Source organism: Aplysia californica, unplaced genomic scaffold (assembly GCF_000002075.1).
Source record: "Aplysia californica isolate F4 #8 unplaced genomic scaffold, AplCal3.0 scaffold00011, whole genome shotgun sequence".
NCBI lineage: Eukaryota > Metazoa > Mollusca > Gastropoda > Aplysiida > Aplysiidae > Aplysia > Aplysia californica.
The window spans coordinates 1,058,791-1,073,071 of NW_004797281.1; the positions used below are offsets into that span (position 1 = coordinate 1,058,791).

Here is a 14,281-nt window from a genome sequence, read left to right on the forward strand (position 1 = left end):
TATATATAGATAGATATATTATATACAATGGTTCGAAATGTGCAACAATATTGCTTTGGTCTGCTACTGATCAGACATATGTGGCCGCTACGCCCCCAAAAAGAGTGAAAGAGTTAATGCATTACAAGCCAAGTGGCAGACGTCGTTGGATCGTTGTTAAATCCAGGCTCAAATTTCAAACATTCCTCGCTGGAATGAGATCCAGGGAGGTACCATGTTATCTGGTTGTCTGATATCTCATCAGGAGAATGTGACCTGCGATGCAGTTTGGTGTAGTATTAGTCAGAGTTCTACGACACTTGAAGCATAATTGTGTCATAATATAAATCCCGAACATTAAAGGTAATACTAGAGTGACATGCTAAGAAAAGCAGAGAGAGAGAGAGAAAACGAAGACTTTTTTTAAAATAGAAAAGAAGAAGCAAACCGAACAAAAGCGTTCGCAATCCTCTGACTGTAATGTATACGACACTCGAGAAAGTTTCAAGCGCTCATACACCAGGCATTGAAAGTGTCCTTTTTTTCTATTTGTGGCACCCTCACCCTTCTCTCCTGGCCTTAATTTTATTTTCCCACCACCCAAAACTCTTACATCCCAACTCACCCTCCTCCCTACTCTATCCGGTGCTGAAATATAACTTTTCTTTGATGTTTATAATTTGCTGTATCGTCTAGATATCCAACACCTATATTATGTTGATTCAAGTCAGCCAGAAACTGCATTCAATTTGTCTCTATATTTTAAGCATTGAGCGGTCCACGGTTTGATTTCTTTTCCTTTAATTCAATTCCCGAAAATCTTCTTATAAACCACAATCGATAAATCGCATGCCGCAATTTATTATGTCATTTAGGGGGCGCGCAACTTCCACGCCTGTCTGAATAAGAACCAGCGTCCCAGCAGATGCACTTGATGATACAGAGTTTTCCTGTTGGAAACTTCTAAAACCGTTTTCAGGTGTGTGAGTAAAGATAAGAGTGCAACCATTAACCCATTAACCCATACCTCATACGACTGCAATTGTAAGTATGACTGCAGTTTCTTAACCCCCTCATTGAAGCAATTTGGATAATTCTGGAGATTCATATCTGTCAGGGTCAACCCGAGCTGTGAGGGATACGACCAAATCACAACAGAAAGATGGACATACTCGACATATTTTGCCTTCACAATAATCGAACTCCCGTTTTCCGCGTGCAACGGACAAACGCCTAACTGCTGCACCACAAAAGCTGGCGAGGCTGAGTAAGACAAAGCTTTATAAAACCCCACTCGTTCGTCATCAATTCTCCTGTGTCCCCTCCCCCCCCCCCACACACACTCTCTCTCTTTCAGTCGTGTTTTACAGTAAAGTCTAAAGAGCAATGAAACAAGCTTTCAGAACAGAGTTGGAGAAATATTCTTATACGCGTTGATTTTCTCTCGACAGCTCAACCACTCAGGGAACCAGCCAGAAATCATGCTAGATTTGACATTGTCTAAGACAGCCAGAAGAGCAATATTACCTTACCTGCCCAGTAGGAGACCATGTCGTCTGAGACAATAAACGCACGGCGATCTGCCACTATTTGAGTTATTTGTCAGCAATAGACGGGCGACTTAACAGAACGTGTCTACTCCCAGACGTTTCTCAATGGACGATGACTCCTCTGGGAGGGTATGGGATATGATCGACTTCGGTGCAGTTTGTTATGTGGTACTTACTATGGTACACTTTTTCAGAATTTGCATTACTGCATCTCTGTCCGTAGAGACAGATTTTGAGAAAAAAAGATTTTTTTTCTGTTAACACCCACTTTGTATTATCACACGAAACACAGTTTTCCGGGTTTAAAGAAAATAATATATTTTTGGGAGCGATAATCTTAATTGACTGCTGTGTGATGCACAACCCTCTAGGAAGCTCTCGAGGAAAAATATAGAAGAGTTGTATGCATCCAAATTATTAAGGTATGCCCCTAAAAGGTTTCCACATCTTTGAATGATGCCAGACCTACGTTACATGCCTTTCGTGACTCTATGCATATTTTGGCACGAAGTATATATTATGGTGTACGACATACAAAAAGATATTATGCAAACTTGTATAGGTTTATGGCCCTTAGCAAAACTGTAAAGTTTTAGGAGGTGAGACATCTGAATGCGGAAAATACCTTTCTCAATGACAATATCTTGGCTCAAGCTGAGTCTTGAATCCCCAAACACACAATTTCATGATCACGAGTCAGGTGACGTTAGTCACTAGACTACTGACGCTATATGGCGATACTATAGGAACGTTGAGTGATAAAATATAATACTGAAACAAGGGCATACTTGTTAGCTTTATTAAAATTGAAAGTATATTCTTTTCAAATTCTCTTGGTATTCAATAACGCACTGTTTTGTTGGACTCTCGGACCAGACACGATCATGCAGACCCGACCAGCCGGCTAAGAGTCTATCATACATAACGTTGGCTTGTCAGTCCAACAATGTCTAAGAGGTCGGCATCTGAGGGAGATCGAACAAATCCGCGTCTGAAGAGATAAGGGAACAATAGAATGCTGTCTCGAGTGATATAGGGGATTGGGCTGTAGATCTCCATAATCATACTACAAGTGGTATTGGACATTGGCGCTCTATTTCTCGGTAGAAGTAAACTTCAGTCCTCCATTTGTAACTCACTTGACGTTGAACCCATGTACAGGACTCCACTCTGTGTCAGGTCACATTTAGGTCAACCTGCCTTCATGCTCGAAATACCATTTTACATTTTTTAAGAACTGCGGGAGGGGGTGTTTGAGGGGTGGTAGTGAAATTTACCTATCCTTATTTCAGAAAACATGCCTTTCTATGAGGTGTGCCAAATTCTCCACACAAGACAAACCCTGCTTAACAAAACAAGATTCGGAAAAATACAATACTTTCGTCATTTAAAACGTCATCAGACAGTTGTGGTGCACGTGTTTGAAGATAGGATGCGGGGCAGGAGAGCCAGGGGTGGACAAAGAGTAACATAGCTGGATAACATAAAGACATGGACTGGCCTGTGTGCAGGAGAATGTGCAACAGCAGCTCGTGACCACGAAGGCTGCAGGGTCATTACACGTTGACCTATGAGTCAGAGATAACACATTCAGATATAGGTCATATATCCACATTTTTTTAAGCGTTAGAAAACCGAGCACTATAATCTGGATCTATTTGAGGTTTCGAGGCCAATACTGACAAAACTCAAGAACATTGTCAACAAGACTTTTTGTTGTTGTTGTTCTTTCATAACTGCTCAACCCTACAGCAGAAATACTTTCAATGTGCATGCAAATTTGCATGTGGCAGAGGTGTTTCAAAGTCGGCATTTAATATCCTCATAGACTAACTTACTTATTACGTGTCTACAATACCGCTGATGTCTAAGATTTTAAAGATACATGATATATAAAAATAATAAGTCTAGTTTTCCAGAAAAAAATCTTCCGGATTCAACTCTTCGTTTTTCTTTCTGCAAACCTAATGCCCAGTATAAACCTCTTCGAACTGATGCACAGATTGCACTCGAGTGCTACTTAAAATGTGAACGAACGAAAAACCATGATTAGTTGATTGTCAGTCTCATAACTGTTTCATTTCCGCAGTTGACAATAACACATCGGCAAAATGTTATAAAACGAGAGTTAAAAAGAAAACTGTTAAGGTACCTATTTAAAACCACTCTTTAAAGATTACGTCAAAGGAGCGAACCATTAAATGTTATTATGCAGCACAAAAGGTATATTGGATAACCATCAGAGAAGACTTTGTCGAGATTATAAAGGAGCTTGCTTCTATGAAGTACGTGTTCACGGTAATAGGGAGATTACGATTAATTGCACTGGCCAACCGAGGTTGATTGGTTACACTCTTTGTCGTTGCATGCAAAGCATCAATATAACACATTCAATCCTTTTCACATTGTTCCCCATTGCAAAATACGACTTTCTACAAACAGGGAATGAAAGGAAAAGACTAAGATATGTACAGGAACTGATAGACAAGAAGTCACAACATGAGGTTGCTGGGTTGGTAGATGGAAAGGTACCGCTGGTGCTTGGTAGATAGCATAATTTACAAAAGGATAAGCTTACTTTGACGTTAACTATATAAATGCACGTGAAATAACAAGTCTTGCATATGAACCCGGAATCCATTCAATTAAACGTTAGCGTAACTTTGTTGGAAAACTAATTTAAAAGTAAAACACACTGAGCTGAATACGCCACAATAAAATTAGAGCTTTTGTTACCACCTTCGTCATTGCTGTCACATCCTGTTTCTACGATCCATCAATATATCTTTTTCAGCTTCGACTCGGTTCCATACCCAACACAGACTTTAAAAAACACGAGAAAACAATCAACCGGCTGTAAAGAGAGGAAACCAGACGCTCGCGTTTACCTGGTGCTCCCAGTTCATTAAGTCTAGATACAGGCAGTTGGCTGCCAGAACCCACAATCGTTTCTCTGTCCGGCTATATCTGCAATATCTTGATAGCACGCAACAAGACTGGGTGATCAAAAAAGGTACCCAGCTTTTATGCATTCCTGAAAGCCCTCGAGGATATTGCATCCGCTGTTCCTAGAGAAAGCCTCGATTGCTGAAATACATGAAGATTATTTCTATCAAACTGCCTCCAGACTCCAAGGGGACTTTGGGTTCGTTTAAGTGTTATTTGATAGCCATATCCGTTACATTTTGTCGTTATGCTTTGTACAAAGAGAGTTATCACAGAGCTATTTATTTTCAACAGACGCTGTTGAGAATATGTCTTCGTGTTAGGGGTATATGATGCCCGTGCTTAATTTATTTTACAATTTCCTTTGTGCAGCTTACATCTATTGTTCTTTGACAATCAAAAACCCCATATTTAAGTACCACGAGAATAAGAAGACAACTTTCGAAAGTATTCTCATATTATAACATCTTTACTAGAAAGTACAGAGTACAAGACGTACTTTGACATATGTTTAACTTAATCAACATGTTTTTAAAAATTGGTCTTGCTCCAATGCCATAAACTGGTTGCTCATGGCAACAAAGATCTAAAATTCGATGTTACAACTGTAAATTGTAATACTGTAAATTTGAGATTAATACCCACCTTCACACTTCAGAAGAAAAAAATCTAGAAACACTGTTGCTTAGCCAGAAATACTAATCACAATCCCATATTATTCAGTGGAAACGATATCAGCACCACCAACACCCCCGACATCAAAGCAAAGAATTCAGCAGTCTGTCCTTTTCCATGTGCCATTTTAGTGGCGTGTTTCAAGCGTTGCACTCTGTGTCTCTCTTGTGTCTCTGACTTCTTACAGAATTCTGAACACTGCCATATGAAATCCTTACACCTGGTGGAACTATTTCTGACACATTCGATGATATTTCCCGATACATTTAATGTGCACTTTAGACTTGTATTATGAGTGCAATAAAACTTCCCTCGCTTTAAACGTTAAATACATAAAATAACGATCGGAAATTAAGAGGAGCACGATCGCTTAAAGTTCTGAATGGTGAACGTATTTATATATCACACCACCGCGCTTTTAATATCATGACAGTTCTAAACGAACGGCGACAGGAGCGACATAATGGGAGTTTTAGTGCCGAGTTGTCTGGTGTCTTCTGACTGCTTGAAGTCTTGGAGTTGGCCTCGCGACATGTGGCTCATCGGTTGGCGAGTGTGTGTGTGTGTGTGTGTGTGTGTGTGTGTGTGTATGTGTGTGTGTTTGTGCGTGTGTGTATGTGTGTGTGTGTGTGTGTGTGTGAGTGAGAGAGAGAGAAAAAATGTGGGAGAGATAGAGATAAATAGATCGATAGATAGAGAGATAGATGGATAGATAGATAGACGAGAGAGAGAGATAGGAGAGAGAGAGAGAGAGAGAGAGAGAGAGAGAGAGAGAGAGAGACAGAGTGTCGGAGATCTTGGAACAGATAGGCGGCCGGACAACGGGCGGGCAACGGGCGGGCCAACCGACTTGGGGTCGTTTCTTATTGTATGTGTATATGTATGTGTGTGTGTGTGTGTGTGGGGGGGGGTGCCTATGTGTGGGTGATTTTTTTTGTGTGTGTTTGTGTGTGTGTGTGGATGGGAGGGGGGGGGGGGGGGTGGGGGTGATCCCGGAAAATCTCGGTACTGAATTGTGGTCTGTAAAACATCAAAGGAACCGCTTACTAATTATGACGACACGGAACAACACCAACAGCCAGGTTGTTTAAAGCTAAAAATTTTTGTCCTAAACTGTTAGTTCAAATTGGGCCACTTTGCCAAAATTTGAATGCCACTATCTGCGTTATGTAAAATTTTTGTTTTGACAAAGCGTCTAATGTGGACCAATTTGTTGGCAACTGCTATAAAAGATATGAGAGGTATTGACGTATGGCGTAACAAAGTAATGACGTAATTTTTATATCTCGGAAGGCAAGTCGTGAGTCAAGTGAAAGATAGTATGTTGCACGATGCTTCTCTCTCCTCTATCTCTGAGATTTTCAAACGTTCTGAACAATGCCGGTTACGACATATTATTTTTTTAAAAATCGTTGCTTTTTAAGAGGCTAACCTATTGGCACGGCGTACCTACACATTATAAATTATAATATTATTTCCTAGCGCGATCGTTTAAAAAATACCTTTAATTACCCGCACCAGCCCCACTGCCCACTAATATTACAACACCGATCAATTTTTGGCGATATCACATGGCTGATAAGCAGTTCTTCAAAGAAAATGATTAATTTACTTATCACTTCTGTTCCGAACAGAGTCCATTTTTATCCTGGTGTCTCAGAGGGTTCGATGGCTTAATATAATTCTGTAGCAATCACACTTTGACTTTTACAATGTACTTTTATAGCAGATTAAACGCTGTGTTAGATAGGATTCTAGCGATATGAAATACAAAACACCCATCATTTTTCTTTTCACCCCACCCGTTTTCGTACACCTTCAAATGCCCCCCCCCCCTCTTCCCTACCTTACCCTTTTCAATCTCTATGCATTTCTGTTCGTCTCTGACAGACGCATACGTTTATACGTTTTCTGTTTCTTATGCAGGTGTCGAGGGCGTGAACACGAACTAACGGTCATGACTATTTCGAGAGCTATACACGGGGGCAGGTTTTATAAAAAGACTATGAATATGTGGAAATTCAGTTGCCTCTTTATAATAATATAAACTCTCTTTGCCCGAACTGCTGTAGCCTTTACACATGAGACTTAAAGACCTCCCATAATTTGCATTTTCTGGCTTTTCATAAGAAGGCTCCCGTTTTAAGTATAGAAATCAGCCCGTAAATTCTACTTACTTTTCTATGATTATTGAAATGTGCTTGACAAGGTAAAACGGATCGATTTTTTGAGCTGTGGCAAAAATTTTAGCACAGAATGACTGGTTCTCTCTCTCTCTCTCTCTCTCTCTCTCTCTCTCTCTCTCTCTCTCTCTCTCTCTCTCTCTCTCTTTCTCTCTCTCTTTAAAAAAATAAAAAGTGTCCTCAATGATCTTCCTATAAAATTACAGATCTCGACCTTGGTGGTGAAAAAAGTGATACTCTACTTCGTTTCTGTAATAGAACTTGAAATTAGAAAGAAAATGTTCATAACTTCTCTTTTTATAGATCCTGTAGGATATTGCCCACTTGTGGCAGATTCGGAAAAATTTGTTGGGCGATGAGGCTCTAGATCCCGAGTACTGACTTGTGTTATTTTATGCCCAGCTTGGAAATACAAGCAAGTGGGCGGTACTAAAATGTTAGCCACATTAAGGCGGCAAAGGTGGCCTCTAGCAGTTAAAAGGTTGACAAGCACTGGTGTAGTTGATTTGTCACTTCTCTAAAAATAGTATTTAAAGCAGGAGGGACTTGGAAAGAGAAGGCAGAGGGTCGGTAGGAACATGCTATTTTATGCCTTGTACGTTTGTGTGGAAACTTGGGAAAGGGGGAGGGGGGATAAAAATTGTTTTCCAGCAAGGCAAAGTTACGTTATCGCAAAGAAGGGGGGAGCTCTACAGAGAGCACTCTCGAACGAGAAGGAATCTATTGTTCGACTTCCCTTTGATCTTAGGTATCCTGAAACTCTTCCAACGACGACGTTTTAAGTTACTGAACTACTCTTAAAGTGATCCATATTGCACTCGATACCTATTGGAAGAAAGGTGAAATAAATTATGCTGAAGTTCTCACTTTTTGCAAACTCAATTTAGTAAAATTAGTCGCATTCATTTCATATTTCCTCGTGGACCCTTTAAAGGTCGAAGCTGTACAGGGGGGGGGGGGGTTAAAACCAGGAGGATTACATTTGATAAGAAATCTATAATTCTGAAAGGGGCATGCTCTGAGACATCTATCAATAAATGTAAGTATGTTTCACTATTTCTTTGGCAGTAAACTGTGATGACACTTTGTTCTCGATTATATTTTCGTTTGTTGAGTATCTCTTTCTTATCGTCTGATAAAACACTACATTCACAGCGATTTTCGTTGCCATCTTTGTCTTGAGTTGTTCCCCTTTGATTACTTCCATTAAAAACAAAATTAGGCCCATCGAAAATCATTCAGGAGGCTGGCTTCCGACCATGCTTGTTAGGACCATCCGCCGCTGAGAAAGATACAACATCCCAGCTGAAAGACCAAGATGCTCGATACACATTTCTCCCCACTCAGGAATCGAAATTTGGTCCTCTAAGCACGACAGCGAAGCGCCAACCCGCTGTTCCATAGACGCCAGTTCCCAGAATGATGCGAAAATGTCAGGACGGGGATTTGTAAAGTAAGACACAAATGTCTGTGATAACTTTAGCACCCGTTTGTTGATAATAATAATAATAATAATAATAATAATAATAATAATAATAATAATAATAATAATAATAATAATAATAATAATAATAATAATAATAATAATAATAATAATAATAAATTACATGTATATAGCGCTCAACCTTGATTAAAGTACACAGGGTCTGAGCGCTTTACAATACAGTATAACGTACAACAGTAACATAAAACGTTGTTTTCTGACTAAAAGAAATTCACTCCAAATATTCACCTTATTAATTTAAAATCATGGCGCTCATATGACCTTATGCAGTTGTGAGCACCGTAAAACCTCTACTAAAGCTAAACTAAACTTTAAAATCAGAAACGACTTCAGCTGACATTTAAATTAATCAATGTTGTGTCAGACTACCCTTCCCACATGCAGGGACTGTGAATACCACATTACTGGTCTAGATCTACGTGTTGAGCAACACTACCTTAGAAAAACAAAGTTCTATCTGACATATTTTGCCGTTTTGAGTAATTAAGAACATACGCAATCATAAACCAAGTGTTCTATCTGCTCTATCAAAATCGTAAATTTATTTGGAGGCGCTATCAAGATATTCAAAGCTAAAGAATTGCATTCGAAAAAGCCTGACATGTGAAAATTTAAAGCGTTAAATTTCTCAAAACTAGGTACTGAGCAGATAAAACTTTGTAATTCTAGTAAACAAGGGCTCTGGATCCCAACCAAAGAAAATTATTAGCATATTATACTGTAGCATAGGATTTTAGATCAAGGTAAGTGTGGGTTCTCTGAAAAGCACTGTCAATTCAAGTATTTCAAGTATTTGTAACAAAATAAGTGTCGTTCGAAGAAAGCAGCTACACCGTGGTTTGAAGGCCCTCAGTACCGTACAATTAATGTATTTCATAATATTATGTTCGTTGCCGAAGAATGTACCCACTTAATGTTCAATTACTTAGAGAAAAAAAAGGCAGAACAATTGAGGAAAGGGGGGAAATGAATGGAGGAAGAATGGCTGAACAATGACACAAAGAAAAAAAGAATGACAAAAGAAAGACTGAAGAATGATGGTGAGAAGGGTGCAAGAGAATGAAGGACAGAAACAAAGGAGAATGAAGGAAAAAAGAGAGGAGAACGAAAGAAAGAAGAGAAAAGAATGATTTAAGAAAGACCGAAGAACAATGACAAGAAATGAAAAGAGTAAAGAAAAGAAAACATAGTAAATGAGGGAGAAAACAGAATACAAAAACATACAGAAATCTGCACATAGTTCAAAGAAAGATGACAGTAGAGGAAGACTAAGGCGTGAGCAATAACGAACAACCCCCCCTCCCCCAACAACTCAATTAACCCCCCCCCCAAAAAAAAACAACAAAAAAAAACAACAACAACAACAGCAGCAACAAACACATTTATCCATTTTCAGTACACTTGATCAGCAATGTAATGAATACTACATAATTTGTTTCACGAAACGGTGGAATCAGGCGCTCGTCTATTGTTGGCCCTGTAGAGTTGTTGGTATCACCAGAAAGCTGATTTATTTTCCTTGCTTCCGATGAAATAAATTAAATAATAATATAAATATATCTTGAACAGAGTGCAAGCTATTTGCGATTGCAGAAAGTGAGGGCGCCTGGTTTCAGTGGTGAAATTAGAGAGAAAATGGCTGCCAAAGTTTGGTAACCACAATACTAAAGAGTCTTTGAAAACTAAAACATGACATATTTTGAGTCTTTAATTAATGTTTTTCAGTAAAATTCACATTAAATTGTGTTTTTATATAGACATGAAAGAGGTTAAGAAGAAAAATTTCGATCAATATGTCCAAAAAGGCTGAAAAATGCCCGTTTCTCCGATTTCATTATTTTGACGAGCTCCTGTTTCCCCCCGCTGCCTCACATTTCATAAATGAATTGCACTTCCCTCGTGTATTCAGTAAAGTGTACGCGCGCAGTCACCCGTGACCTCATTTCGCTAGTGCCTATCATTCGTCCACTCGCCACTCAAACCGACACACCATTATTGCCCACCTGAGAAAATATACCTGTGTTCTCATCGTTTAAGACTTAAGTTGTCTGAACCAATTTCTCTCCAGCCAGTATAACTTGTCATTCAAATACGAAGGAGCGGGAACTTTTAGCGGTCAATCACCACCCGAAGCCTTATAGTTTACCCGAGAGGTTCAATGCTCTGCCCAATTTTGACTGCAGCGGGAAAGAGCGATTTGGACGTCAGTCACTGCCCGGTATAGTCAAATACAGCTAGACGATTTAGGATGATACATTTTATTCCGATTTTCGATACCTAGATCTCTACCGATTCACGATAAAGTTGAGTTTTTTTTATTCTGTCTTTATTGGGGTAGGGGTTGGATCTAAACATAAGATTTCCACACACACACACACACACACACACACACACACACACACACACACACACACACACACACACACACACACACACACACACGTACACACAAACATACACACAAACACACACACACACACACATACATACATACACACACACAAACCCCCCCCCCCCACCAAAAAGGCTTTTAGGAAACATCGTCGAAGCATCAAGACGAAAGAGCAAAAAAAGACAAATCTTGTTCCCTTTAAACAATCACCAGGAGGTGAATCTGACACAAGAATTATTTTTGTGGAGAAATTGTTTAGAAATAGTTCCCACAGTACCCTAATGTTAAAGAGAACCAATTTTCATTCATCTTTCTTACTTAATATTATGTAAGCTTCAAAAGACAAAAACAAAGAGTATAGAGATCATGATCAGTACCACCATCCCGAGCTTTTCGCTCAGCACAGTCACTGTTGCCTGGTCGCTGTTCCCCGGGCCTCAGTAATTGCCAGCACAACCAGGCTACATCTCCACATTATGGGAGGCATCATGGTGAAATCAGGCACTCGTCAAAATAGTGGAATCAAAGAAATTGGCTTTTTTTTTTTTTTTTTTTTTTTTTACTGTTGGGCAATATTTTTTAAATTTCCGTTTTTGTTTTTTAGCTCAACACCTTTTATATTCATTAAAAAACGCGTTTCTATGTGGATTTTGCTGAAAATATTGATTAGAGGCGCACAAAATGTCAACTTTCAGTTTCCGAAAAGGACTCTCAAGCTATGGAAGTCGCCAAACTTTGGTGGCCATTTCCTCACTAATTTTACTTCTGAAACCAGACAACCCTGACCTCCTCCAGTCGCAAATATTCCGACTTCTATTCAACATAGATTGATACTTTTTCCACCAAAAGCAAGGTAAATGAACAGGTTTTAAGATGATACCAATAACCCCATACACCCAAAACTGACGAGCGCCCGACTCCACCACGTCATGCCACATTATATACCTCCTCACTAGCAGCGCTGGGTAATGACTTCCTGGGCCGAAAGGTCAATATCGGAAACGTTCCAGCACGGTGATTATTTGTATAGATTATTTTTCCTTCTATGAGGTAGAACTAGGTCACCTAATAAAACCTGTATGACCCCCGGAAAAAGCCCCAGAGGTTTTGGCAAAGAAACAGTGGAGACCACTATTGAGTCTTTGTAATATTGTCTGTGTTATGTGGTATTGTGTATCTGATAATGTTGATATAATATTCTTTCTATGTATATTTGTGTGTTTGAATATGTATGTATCGAAAGTTTGATTAAATATTTGTGTGCCATTATAACCGAAATTTCCCCTCAAGGATCAATAAAGTGGAACCTATTTATTGAATACGTATACTCAAATATAAATGTTAAAAGTTTTCTTTTCTCACCTAGTCTTTAGAACCTCGTCATACCCATGAAAATACGTCGCGTAAGTTCTTACAAACTTTGTTGATAAAAGTAAAGAGAAGTACATTGACACAATAACAATAATTAGTACAAGGGAAAACGTAAGACAGACAGACAGAAACAAAAGAGGAAAAGAAAAGAAATAGGATTTACTAATGGTGCCCTTCAACCACCCACTAATTCTTACAATCGGGAGTAGGGTAGTAATTTTAACAATAAATATGATAATAATTTGATAAATCGCCTGTCAATGTCTGACCAATGCATCTGGAGAGGAGAATATAATTTTCTTGAGCGAAACTGGCCCTCCAAAAATTAATGATTACGGTGATCTCTGACCTTTTCTACGGCCAATAGGACCAAATTCTGGCTATGGAGAGTTTGTCACATTTTGTAGATTAGATAGTGCTTTCGAAAGCCTGGCAACGTAAAATCTAAGAACACTATTGTTTTAACAGGACCTGCGTCAGTTTCCGACAGCAGCGTACTCTGTCTGTTGTTTTTTTCAGAAGAGATTATTTTGTGTTAGCGGGCCATCTTCTTTGGTTAAGTTCAATCCTTGGTTTCGAAAAGAAAGAGAAAAAAAAAGGGGTAGGGGTTGATATTTTTGTTTCCTTTTTGAAAGGAGAGGGGTGGGGGGCATTAGCTTAGTTCATTATGTCTCTTTTTGTTATAGAGGAGGAAAGGTTGGGGGATAGAAAACGGAAGAGGAGGGGGGGGGGTACTGCAATTTTAGTTAGTTTCTAAAACAAATGTAGTTCAGCTTTGTCCAGAACCTGATTGTCCCCTAAAAGAGCCATTAGTTGTTTTCTAGTAATACAAAGACTGGCAAAACGTTGAGTCTAAAACTGACGATGTTGACCACTGTTTGAGACCAAACTACCAATTTAGCTGCGTTAAATACTTCTTGTTCTCTGTCCTTTCTCAACACCGACATTGTGGCAGCCTGGCAGCAGCCCGAGATTTTGTATTAGTGCGAATATGGTTGAAGAGGACTTAACATTCCTACCAAGAGAAAAGCCCAACAATTCCTCGTCAGAACGCCTGAGTTAATATACAAGTTGACTATAATGTATTCTATAAAATGTTTTAACGTACAACAGTAACAGCTGTTTCGGAGTTCTTAAAACAAAACCCAATTAACAAAGGAGTCTTACGCTTAGCTTAAGTTTGTAAAGACTTGTGATGAGCGAAGTATCACAAAGACAACACAACGTAATCTAAATCCCTTGAAAACAACAGCAAGGTTTACATAGTATTAGAAGTACATCATGCTCGTAACACGATAGTAGTATACATGTTTCATTAAAATGTAGTTCGCTGTATATACACCTATCACGAACATGCACTTGAATTAAGTTTGATCCTCTTACCTTACACTTCAGACGGTAGGAATGAAATAAAGAAGAGACGTTGAAATGAGAATGATAGCAAATCCAGACATAGCTCTCTGTATCTCCCAAGTATCCCCCTGTCTTAGCCCCGGGAGACAATCACAGCGGGCTATATCTTCAGTGTCGTGGGGGAATCGTAAGGGAAGAGATATTGTGTGGGCTTTTCTGGGACTGCTCAATGGTCTCAGAGCGCCAGACAGTTACAGTGGCTTGTGGTGTACTGGCTGAGAGATAGGGGCAGGGTGGGGCGGGTGGGGGTGGTTTGGTAGGAAGTGGG

The 14,281-nt window shown here is 39.3% G+C and overlaps 1 protein-coding gene across 1 annotated transcript in view; it reads right to left on the reverse strand.

Annotated features, from left to right (window-relative positions):
* Positions 1–14,165, reverse strand: part of LOC101858079 (transcription factor mef2A) — a 22,988-nt gene extending 8,823 nt beyond the window's left edge. Inside the window, exon 1 of the mRNA XM_035970297.1 lies at positions 13,984–14,165. The gene's annotated coding sequence lies outside the window, so the exon portion shown is untranslated. The remainder of the gene's footprint in view (positions 1–13,983) is intronic.
* Between the last annotated feature and the right edge of the window lie 116 nt (positions 14,166–14,281).